The sequence below is a fragment of the Accipiter gentilis genome, chromosome 28 (genome assembly GCF_929443795.1).
Source record: "Accipiter gentilis chromosome 28, bAccGen1.1, whole genome shotgun sequence".
NCBI lineage: Eukaryota > Metazoa > Chordata > Aves > Accipitriformes > Accipitridae > Astur > Astur gentilis.
In genome coordinates this window covers 2,161,270-2,173,375 of record NC_064907.1, presented here as the reverse complement: position 1 = coordinate 2,173,375, position 12,106 = coordinate 2,161,270, and positions in this window count along the sequence as shown.

Genomic DNA, 12,106 nt, shown 5'->3' with positions numbered 1-12,106 from the left:
GAAAGCTAAGAGCTTAATCTGTGGTTGATTAAAGCACCAATATGTGGTTTAGTTATTAGTAAGAGCATTGCAAGGAGTAGCAGAGTTTGTCCATATAAGCTGGAGAAAAACCTTAAAGGACAATCTTGCATGTCATACTTTGCAGCTGGGATGCCCACCTTTTCTAACAGAGCTTGTTCTGGCAGCACAGGCTTTCTTCTTATTCATCAGTGAAAAACCAATAGGAATAAGATCACCACTATTCTTTGTTATACCTCTCCCCTTCCGCTCCCCCCCCCCAAAAAAAAGACCAGATTTATGTTTTAATTTATACTTCACTCCCGTTTGGAAAAAGACACACAGATCTTATTAAGAAGCCTGCTGCTGCAGTGGAACTGAACAGTGCTCTTCCAGAACAAGCCACATAGATATTTTGATTCTACAGAAGCAGGTCATCTGAAGAAACACATCATTAGTTCTGAATGTTTGCAAATAAGCCTAAGCTTTCTGGGCATAGACGAAGGGTATTAGCAAGGAAGTTCAACTGGTCCTTATATTAGCTGAAGATGGATCACATTAGCAGGACAAAACTTCAGGATTATGGCTGGCCACAACAAATATCAGATGCTTCCAATATATTTCTGCTCCAACTCAGGGTGGAGTTCTCAAGTTTTCAAGACGATATCCGCTAGAAGTCATTTAGGCACCTAACTCCCATGTACTCAAAAATCTGGACATAAGTAACCTTGCACTTCTTAAGGAAGGGGGGGGAAAAAACCCAAACAACAAACAAAACCAGGCCATAATCTTTGTGTGAAGCTTTTCGTGTAAAGAGATACAAGTAATGTAGTTGAGTTTCATATTTTTGCAGGAGGAAGAAGAAAGAATTTGGACATAGCCCTGGCAATAATCATTCAACAATTAGGAGTTATCCCATAAAAACATAATATTGCCAAACATCTTCCACACAGATGCATGTTTTCATTGTTCATCCTTCGTGTTTCAGGAAACAGTAAATAATGCTATGGCCAATACCCAAACACAAGGTGATTTTAGTAGACCACCTCGTTTGGGACCAACCCACAGTCACCAACAGTTAAACACAATTCCTTACATTATACACTACTAGCAATGTCTGACAAAATACAAACATGTAAAACAACTCAGGCTAGCACCCGTACACCTAAGCCAAGGGCAACGGTGGGATTTAGGGGCAGACAAGTGTCTTCATTCCCTACTGGTAGATGTATCGGTTTCTCCAGTAAATGGGCTCATTGCCAGAGTTAGAGCACCGAGTGAGAAAATGTAACATCATGGGATGCAGACATGCATGCTGTGGTAGGCATTTTAACAGGGAAGGCTGCAGCCCCCTTGGAAAACCGCACCTTGCCACGCCGTGAGATGCCTTAATTCTCCCTGTTCTTTGCAGGGCCTGGGATTCCAAGCCCCTACAGTGAGCCCCCTCCTTCCCTAAGGAAAGAGATGGGTGTTAAGGAGGAGATCCTAGGAAAGTGCTTTACTAATCCAACTTTCAGCTCCAGGAAATTGTTCATGTCCCAGGGCAATCTTTTCATCAAAATTGGGTCTTGAATTGAATTGAATGCCAAAAACGAAGGAAATGAAAAATGAGTAAATAGCAAATTAAAATCCCATAGCATTTAATTGTGGAATCAACAAAACGTGGCATTCCTGGAACAAACGCTGTGCCCCAAGCACCTCAGCAACCGCTGCCCGGCACTGCTGAGACTTCTCAGCGTCCCGCTGTCCCAGTCGATCGGCAACTGGTAGCTGCCAAGAGACAAAGCAAAAATCCTGGCACACGTCAGGGTTTCTCATTTCTTTCTTTTTTAGTGTTTACATGGCTGTCTCTAATATGCCTGGTGAGGACTCCAGCAACAGAAACAACAGATGGGGCTTCCACAAAGCAGCATGTTGTCAGAGAGGGAATTGCATAGCTGGCAACTCAGCAGCAGCCCAGCATCACTGCTTCCCCCACATGTGTCCTCATAGGGTTATCTGCTTATTAGGATAGAACTACAGGCTGCCATGTGGTCTCTGTTTATGGGAAGAATAATGATGATGCATTTATATATTTTTAAAAAAATTAATTCACGGACATGCCTCTTTGCAAATCAATGCAGGGAAACATTAAAGTTACTTTCATGAGGAAAAAAAAAAGGATTAATTAATAAGAAAAATATAGTTCAAAGTTAACATAGTCAATCTGTTTTTAATATGATTTTTCTAAGTTCTTTACTGAATTGTCACTCTGATAACATTGCAGCAGAAATGAACTGTTTTCTTTCCTACACCACAAGGCCTGTTGGCTCCTCCCATCCCTTAAGTTTACAGTCAGTTCAGATATTGTGGCTTTTGTGATGTGCAAACTGTTCTCTGAACACATTCACTGACTGGCTTTATTTCAGGGCAATAATCTGTTGTCACTTTGCATCCTTTCAGGCAGTGACAGAAACCCAGAAGGTAATTATAGTTAATTTCATGGCACCCTACTCACTAGCACACCTGAGAACGCTCCACTTCAAATCAGCAGGAAAAACCCTACTAAACTCCAGAGCACCTGGATCCCTCTCTAGATCAGGGTTAGAGACTGGGTTGAGGGCTTTGTTGTTTATTTTTTGGCTTTAAACCTAGAAGAACATGAATGATGAGGAATGCAAAGCAAGGTCCAAGTGGTGAGTGTCAGTTATAGGAGAAATGTCTTAAAAGACTCATGCAGTGTTTCTCAAAATAAGAGATCACATAAATACAGTGTCTAAAAAGATTGCTTCAAAGGCTTACAGCACACAAACGTTGGCATGAAGTGCTTTACATGAAGCAATCCTCAGAAGGGTATCCTTTCATGCCAGAAGTTTTCTAAATTATTCTGCAGAATTTAACAGATAATTCCATCTGTGCTGAAAGACCACACGTCTCTCTATGGCTGCTCTGCCGCCTGCAATACCAAGAATTACTCAACCTGTCTCTGAATATGAGATATATCCTTTTGAAATCTGTCAATAACAACTGGAAAATCTATTATGTCACTGGAAAAAAGAAAATGTGGACCTGGGCAATTGGGCTGCTTCATACCCAAGTTTCTACATCAGCTGTATTTTATCATAATTATATTGAGTGAAATATTACCTGACTGCAAAGTTTCACAGGTCTCCAGTGCAAGAAATATTTTTTTGTAGCATTTGGAAGACTCTGAAAAAAAGAGGTGCTCCGCTTAGTTGCAAAAGCTTATGCTAGAGATGAGATGGGACCCCATCTGATAAAATAGGTAAGTAATTAGACGTAGTTCGGTAAGATGATGATCGAGTAAGTCAGTAAATACAGCATTACCTCACCTCCATTGTACATACTGTATGCATTAAGCATTAAATATATTGGAGGCTGTAAGCATTAAATATATTGGAGGCTGTGTGTAGTAATGAAGATACCAATGCAGAAAGCAAATGGTGAACTAAGGTTCCAAACATCCATTTCTGACTGCCATGTGTCAGGAAAAAAAACGGAATAAAAATCAAAGCCAACTCCAGAGAGAAGGAGTCACACAAGAGCAACACTGAAAAACAGAGTTTGCCAAAACCCTTGGAAACTGAAGTCCTGGAGATGTACACAGGTCTGCTGAGACCTCAATTTTTATGGACACCTTCACACTGGCCATGGGGCTCCAATTATCTCAGGTCAAACTTACTGACAGGCCTGTGGTTCCTGCTGAATGCCCCACCTGTCTGCTTGGCAGAAAAAGCACTTCACAGCCCCTGCAACACTAGCTCTAAAGCTCACTTGTTTAAGATTACATTTTGACTTCTCCTTCCTAAACTTACTTGTTTTAGCAAGAAAACTGGAAGAGATTCAGTGTGATATGGGTGAGCAGACCAGCTATTAGTGTCTCAGCAGGAGCCGTTCAGAGATGTACTTCAGTCTCCTCATACTTAATATCCAAGATTACTTCAATCTTGCCTGAAATTTCTCTCCCATTCCCACTCCCACAGGAGTTACTTTACTTTTTGATGAATGAGTACTGATTTCAGGAAACCAAAGAAAGTCAAACATTCCCACAGATGGATATTAAGCAAGCCTCCTTGAACATTTTTCTGCAAACCATGATCCTTACTTACAAAAAAACACCCTCAAAAGACAAAACCCCACCTCTACACACATAAGGCTCCCCCCCTCATCCCTCCCCTTCAGCCACAGACTCTCTAGAAGTAGATACGATGGTTTGGGGATACCAATTACAGCCATCTCTCTTAGAGACAGGGTTGATGAACTATGAGTTGACTCCTACTGACTCTGTAAACCCTTTAGAGTTCACAAGCTCACAATTTGAGAAGCCAAGGCAAGGAAAACTAATACATTTATTTACAGCATCTTTTACTTTTTTCTTTACCACCTGCCTGCCCTGAGTCAAACATGTAAGGGGCTTCCAATAGGAACTGACGGCTCTGTATCAAGATGAGCCGGCAGTGTCAAGTAGGGTTATCGCCTAGCACTTCCCTTCCAGCATACAAGGCATCTAGCAATGCTTCGTATTCAACAGGTATTTTTCCTGTCTTTCCTCTCAGAGGGAGGCCCAGTTAAATGCTGAACTGTGGCAATTCCTTTCATGAAGCATTTTTAACTTTGCTCTTAGAAGTTAGAATATAAAATGATGTGCAGGCAGAATCTTTCACAAAGTAATTGAGTTGCTTATTGTAGCTACAAAATACAGCAAATCATATCTATTTAAATTGCTCTTTGAAACATACAGGTATATACATTCACATAAATATTTTTATATGTATATACACTAACATAGAAGCTATGGTCCCCATTCAATTTCTGCATGTAATTACAGTTTGACATTCAAAATAAGACAGGGTGAAATCCCAAATCCATAGCATTCATATAAAAACAAATCCAGCACAACGCAGAGAAATCAAGATGTTGCATTGCAGATTAACCCAATCAGCCTGTTTGCCTTTACCCGATACCACTGAACATTTGCTTCTATTCTGCTACTCTTTGATATAAAAAAAGCTCCTTCATTCAAGTTCATTCTCTAGCCTAAATTTAAGGACTACTTTTCAACACACACGTGCACACGCACCTCCCCACCCCCCAACAACAATTTAAGAAAAACACAACACCCCTTAGCTTTCATTTAAGGCTGCCAGTGGCTGAAACAGTTCTCAGCTACTGGGAATCAGCATTAACTCCCCTTGCAGAGCCTGCTGATGGAGCCCTGCTCATTCACAGCAGCTCCTGACTGCCTCGCACCCACCACACAACTTTCATGCAGGTCCATCAGTGAGGATTTTAACCAAGTGCTGTAAATGGTTATGGAAGAAATTGAATAAAATATTGGCAGTTAAAATATATCCCACAAAACAAAGCTAAAGCAATGTTTTCACACTAGCGTTTTAGCACTTGTTTGCTTAACAGTATCAAGCCCTTCTCACAGCAAAATGGCTGTTCATAGGTATGAAGGTGGCAGTTCATAGGTAATACATTTGAAACGTCTTTTCTACCTTGTATTTTTCCATATAAATTTAAGTCAGAGAACATGAACAAAAAAACATTTTTTGAAGTAAGGAAAGAAGAAAAAGAAAAATTTTCATTTCACTGTCATCTGCCACATGCACCAGTGCCCCAGAGGAGGGTTCTGGAACATCCCCTCAGGTCTCACTGCAGGAGAGTCAAAGCACTGCATGGAGGAGTCTTGCATGTAGGTAGTTACAGGCTCAAGACTTAACACGCTTCCTTGTCAGGAGCTACCAAATCCTGTCTACCTTTAGTTAACCTTCCTAGGGACAGCTTCCAGATTTTCTCTTTTAACTGAACGCTGGCAGGTGCCAGGAGCAGAGACACAGGCTTGCAAAACACCCGCCATTATGGTATCCATCGTGTTTGTCACACACACTCTTTCTGTTACAGATGCAGCAGTGTGAAGCTGGATACCCTGCAGAGCACGTACTCACCCCTCCTTCACCTCCAGGCCAGCAGCAGCCAGAGGCTCAGCCCACCTTCCAGCAAACTCCTACAGTAAGACAGCTCCTGAGTGACCAGCATCCCCCAAAGGTGGGAAGCAGCCAGATGTGGGAGCCCAACCCTGTTCGTGAGCTCTCTGGGAAGCTTTAGTCTCACCATGTGCATCAAAACGCCAATTCTCTGCTGCCAGGCCCACCTGAACCCCAGTTCCAGGCACCCTGGGCTGCTCTCCCCACTGCTCAGCCAGGTGTGCCCGCCTCTCTCCTGGCCTCGCTAGGCTGCTGGCCCACAGCGGTGGGGAGAGCTATCCGAGCCCCCAGCACTTCTCCCTGCCTGGCCACCGCTCACTAGCTAGGGTGGCCGCTCACAGCCGCACTTGCCAGTACGCTCCTGCGGCTGGAGGTACAGCTGAGTATCTATCAACGTATCTGCACGGGCTTTCTGTGCGTTCCAGAAAACCAGCCTGGAAATGCCGTGTAAATGCATCCTGAGGCGTCGTCTTCCCTGACAGCTCTTCAGGTGCTGATGGAAAGAGTAAAAGAGGCCTAGAAAGTGAAGCCTATTTTACTGCTCACTGCTGTTGTGTGTTCTCCAACCAGTTAACGCTTGGCTGAACCTTGGCTTCGCTCTACCAGTTACTGAAAAACCACAGGTCAGCCTTCCCATTTTGCAACACCAGCCTGGCAATGGGGGAGTCACTGCCAGCTTCGGTGGCAAGCGGATGGTCCATTCAAACACTGTGATGGCCCCCATTGTGGAGGACTGTGCCTCACTGCCTGACATGTTTTTCTTCAAACCAACTGCATGGGTAAAAGAAGCACTATCAGCCCAATTTTTTTCAGATGGGGAAATAAGGGGCGGGGGGGATAAATATTATAATGTAAAGGCTGGAGAAAAATTCTGTAGTGTGCAATAGGCTAGACTGATCATAAAGCTCTCCCTCTAGAGAATAAACTAATACCCTTTACAGAAATCATGTCTGGTGGACAACTAATTAAAAGTATTGCTCAAATGACCACACAGGTCCAGGTCCAGTTGTTTGAGTCGTGTCCCCCCCCCCCCCCCCCCAAATCTATTGTTACTCAATTTCTCCTAAGACAGTCAGAAAGACCTGCCTTCTCATTTCCTGAATCAACATGTTTGGTCACGTATGAACAGCTGTAAGAGGGGCTGAAAGCAGCGTGCTGCTGGAACAAGCTGAACCAAGTATGAGGATGTACAGAAGCAAATGTCAGACAAGGTCAAGCAGGTACTTTTAAAAATCTCATCCTGGCACAAAGCCTGGATCTCACTGATGTCCAGAGGCTGTTTTGCCATGTTCTCAACGGCATCAAAATGTCACAGGTATGTTTTATAGGGATAAATCAAGTGAAACTACTCTTTAGTAAGACAAATACTTCTAAAACAAAGAAGACATCAGATAACCTTGGGGTCACACACTCACTTACGGTCTTTGCGTGCACAAAAGGGATTTGTGATGAATGTACCAGGAACACTGTTTTGCTTGAAACTGCCAACACCCACACACTGGTGGTATCAAAGAAACACACAGTCTAGCAGTGCTTTTGTGTGAATGCTTTGCTGCACTTAAATGTTGCTGTAGAAGCATTCTGCTCTTTTATTTTGAAAAATGTAAATTTTATTACTCTTTTAAGACTTCATATATGATTTTATAGGGCACTATATAAGCTGGCCTAGCATTCTGAAAACCAGCAATCCTTAGCCCAGAGCCACAGTCAGGAACTTCACAAATGACTTTTAATTTCTTCATATATTATCCTCTTCCAAGATTAGGAATAAAAAGTAAATTGCAGAATCCACTTTGCTGATTTGCCACATTTTTCTGAACAACAAACAAGAACACTTCTCTCACCTGGGGGCTGAAATTTCATCAGCCATGTTGATTACCTTTATCCATGAATTAGAAACTTGAACTTAGTTTAGTAGGTTTAAAAGTACATCCACATTCATACCCATATCCTTAAGAGATTCTTAGGTTACAATATTCCCAGTCAATATTGTGTGGCTGGTTTTTTGGCTCATACAGGTAGGCAATTCAAACCAGCTCATAATCAATCTTAATAAACAAGACATATGAAGAGTGGCTAGGTGGTGTTTGCATGCGTGTAACTTCGGTACGTAGCTAAGTAGCTTACCCCACAGTCACATCATGGGTCAGTAGCACTACCAAGCACAGAGCTCAGGTTGTTCATATTCAAGTTCACATTGGACAATGCTCCTACAGATACTTCTAGAATAACTGGTTGTTTATTTAATGAAATGAGTAAAATATTTCCTCTAAAAAAAATTACTAATGTTTCACATTCTTAGTTCTAGTGCTTCATTTACCAGCGTCACACATGCATAGGTTACACAAACATAGATGGGGCCAGAAAAGCTTACTTCTTTTTGTATTGTCAAGACAGTTTGGTTTGTTTCTTCACCAATGAACTGGGGAGTCTGTAAGAGGGAAAAGTGCTGGAAAATAAGAATATAACCTTATGTGCAGAAGAAAAAAAAAAGGCAAACAATAATGTTGGCCCTTCAGTCAGAGTTACTCCTTCTTGAGTTTGCACTGGATGAATGCTGCAATACAATTTTAATTGTCCCATCACTGCAGGATTTTCTAATTTGGAGTAGGTGTAATGCATCCATCATGACTATTGTGCCCACTGAAAGAAAATGCTACAGGACTGCCCTCCAGGGTGTCCGGGAAAATTCCAGAAAACCCATGGACCTTGCTGGAATCCACAGTACCTCCCTACAATTCTAGGCACTTTAAGGGGAAGGTGTTCAGGTGGTGATGGCTCAAGATAAAGAGATCCAGATAAGCTGGTATGTTTGGGTTGAACATGGCTGGATCTCTGGTAGCCACTTCTTCATTGTTCGGGTTTTTGTTGTTTGGTTTTGGGGTTTGGTTTTTTTTTCAGTCCAGGCTTTTACTACTATAATAACGGGGTTGCAGGTATGGATTTAGGGTTGGGATTTTTATTTAACTGGACACAGGAATTGTCACTTTCCTTTCTAAGTTGTCAGCTACTCATCACTGTTGGACAGCTTCCTAATTCATTCCAGAAGTCGGTGTATTGATATTACTACATAAAAATGAGTAAATAACCCTAAGACTCTGCAGAATGAAAGACAGTAATTTAAACAAAGTAGTATGACAGTGTATCACTGTAACTGTTTCCACAATGTGCCAGTGGCCAATTGCTACAAAAAATATATCACTTAATTTGTGATTACCTGCTGTTGCAGGTGGACAATCCCAAAGGGATGAGGATCCAATGACAGAGCCTTTAGCTTCACCACAAGAAATAAAAATCATCTCAATTATCCAGGAAGGCAGAACTAGTAATTTTAACTGTAATGAAGCACAAGAATCCTAGTATCAGATCAAGAGCCCCTGAACTCACCTTTTGCAGACATGTAAAGACACAAACTCCCCTGGAGAATTTACAGTGTATGTAGTGGAGCAGAGACCAAACAAGAGATGCCACAGTGGGAGAGCTGAAGGAGGTAGCAGGCAACATGGCCAAGGCACCGTGGCTTCAGGCAGACTGCAGCCCCATCTGCTTCATACAGACGAAAGGCCCACAGGGGTTAATATGGTTAACTTCTACCTCCTCCATGGAGACAAAACTACGGAAGTGAATGTCTGCTTCTGGATATTTTAAACAAAAAAGAAAACGTATGGCCCTCTGGAACTATGCTTACTGTTTCTCCAGCTGATACGACACAGAGAACAGATAGCCTAGGCCTAGAACTAAATGCAAAAGCCTTATTCCAAGGAGCAATTAGAGAACAATTTAGGGAACATGCTTCAATTTTAAAAGTTCTCAGATTAGCCAAGCAGAAATACAAAAAAGCTGAGAATGGTCATGTACACTAACTAGTAAAGAACTTAAAAAGCAGAAAATATCTTAGCTGTGTATAACAGCAGTTTCTTACCTGCATGAGGAATATTTCTGTAAACCATGAAAGACAACTTAGACTGAATAATTAAAACCAGCCTTTTCTCTCCCAGATGTTATTTTGTGATTCTACACATAGACTAGTAATGAGCAAAAAGAATGGGCGGAAAAGAAAGATGAGTAATTTCATTTATAAAATCAGAAATTTAATTTAAAAATTTAATCATGTGGATTAAAACCACAGGTGTGATACATAAATAGTCAAGGGCAGCCATGACGCGCATCTTTAAATTCAAGTCTTGAAACACGCTGGTAAATGTTTCACAGTGCAAATTCATTAGGCAGCCTGGGCCCAAATGCAGAGCCAGTGTGTGCAGATCAATCCTACCAATTGCAGAAACCCAGCAGGAGCGCCCGTGGCTTACAGGGGGCTGGAGTTGTGCGGTCCCCAGGGACAGCAAGGCCAGGAGGGATCTTAATAAGTCACCTAGTCCAACCTCTGCCAGAGGATGAACTGTGCCTTAAACATTGCCAATGTTTGAAATCATCTTTGTTTAACTTTTACTTTAAAACTTGTGTAAATGATTTTATAATGTTCTCAGCAAAAGTACTGCAGAGCTTTGCAAAGTTACCATCAGGATTATTTTCTCCTAGTGCCTAATCTAAAGGTAGGCAATTGCTTCTTGTCCTATGAACAGGGGATTAAGAGAACAAGGTTTGGGGTTTTTTTTAAACTGTCTTTTCGGCAATAGCTTTTTACAAATGTGAATACTCCTTTAGTCATTGCTCCTGCAGACTAAACAGAAGAAATTCTTTCAATTTTTACACACAAAATGATGTTGTCTAGCACTCTCATCTTTCTTGTGTCTCTCCACTGGACTCTTTCCAATTAGCCCCCAATCTCCTAGAAATGTGGTGCCTGAAACTGGATATAGTATTCCAGCTCAGACCTCATTAGACCTTATTAGGCCTAATTAGACTAAAAGGTTATTTCATGTGAATTTAATGGGGAATGCTTATTTATTCAGTCTAGTATGAAATTTGCCTTTTCACAAAACCATGACATTATTGACCCGCGATTAGCTTGCCACTCACAGGAATCTGAACGTCTTTTTCCACAGAATTACCACAACTAGCCAGGTCTCCTCCATCCTCTGTTACTTCAATTGAATACTTTCTATTTGCCTTTAATGAAGCAAATCCTACTTATGTCACCTAATTTCAGCAATTAATTTAAATAACTTCTTGTTCTAATCTATTCCTCTGATACACTTTCAGCATTTATTGGCAATAATTGCTTGGAAATGAAATATCTATTGCATAATCCAATCTATTTTATAAAGTATATCAATAAGCATAAAATTGATCTATGTAAAGGCCTTCTTATTACATCCTCCTAGGCGACAGTGAATTGCTAACAACAACCCTAAGTACAAATCACTGTTCTAGATCCATTTAAACTATGCTTCCTGCATTGGCTATGAAAATGTCAAATACAGTCTTTACCAAAAGCCCCTTACCAAAATCAAGATGCATCACCTTTGCAGCTTCTCTGTTCACAAGTCAATTATTCTGTCACAGAAGGAATTATTTGATAGGATTTATCTCATATGGTATTTCATCTTTTCTCTGAAATCATGTATGAAAAAGAGAACTCTGCAATTGAAAAAGAGTTATAGGAACTATTTTTCCTCAGAGCAAACATTAAAAACTACTAAAATACGTATTTCAATTTGTGAAGATCTTCAGGATAATGAAAACCATTGAGCTAACAGTGAGAACTTGGAACAGTTCTGAACTTTCAGATTTTGTTCAGAGGTATCTCACAGTAATGTTTGCACGTCTGAAAACATATTTTTAAAGAAAATGTTTGAAAAAATGGACAGCCCTATTTTATGAAAAGAAATCTCTGTACTTGGAGTCATGGAGTCAGGCTAAATTCAAACGTAACTCTACATCTGTAACTCTACCTGTTTTGTTCCAGGCTACTGCATGTATTGCCTTCTGTTGTTGGTAGTTAAAGCTCACTTACTATGAGATGCTTCAGTCATATATGTATACATACTTCTTCACATCTGCCCAATTTTTAGATCTTTGTAGCCATGACTAGTTCCTTCTTGCTTATGTCACTGTTCCCCATCTGTCCAAAATTAAACCCCCAGTTGCTAGTTCAATATATTCATGCCATATGAGTCCTCCTTGTCTTAGCCATAAACTGGTCCATGTTATCTTAC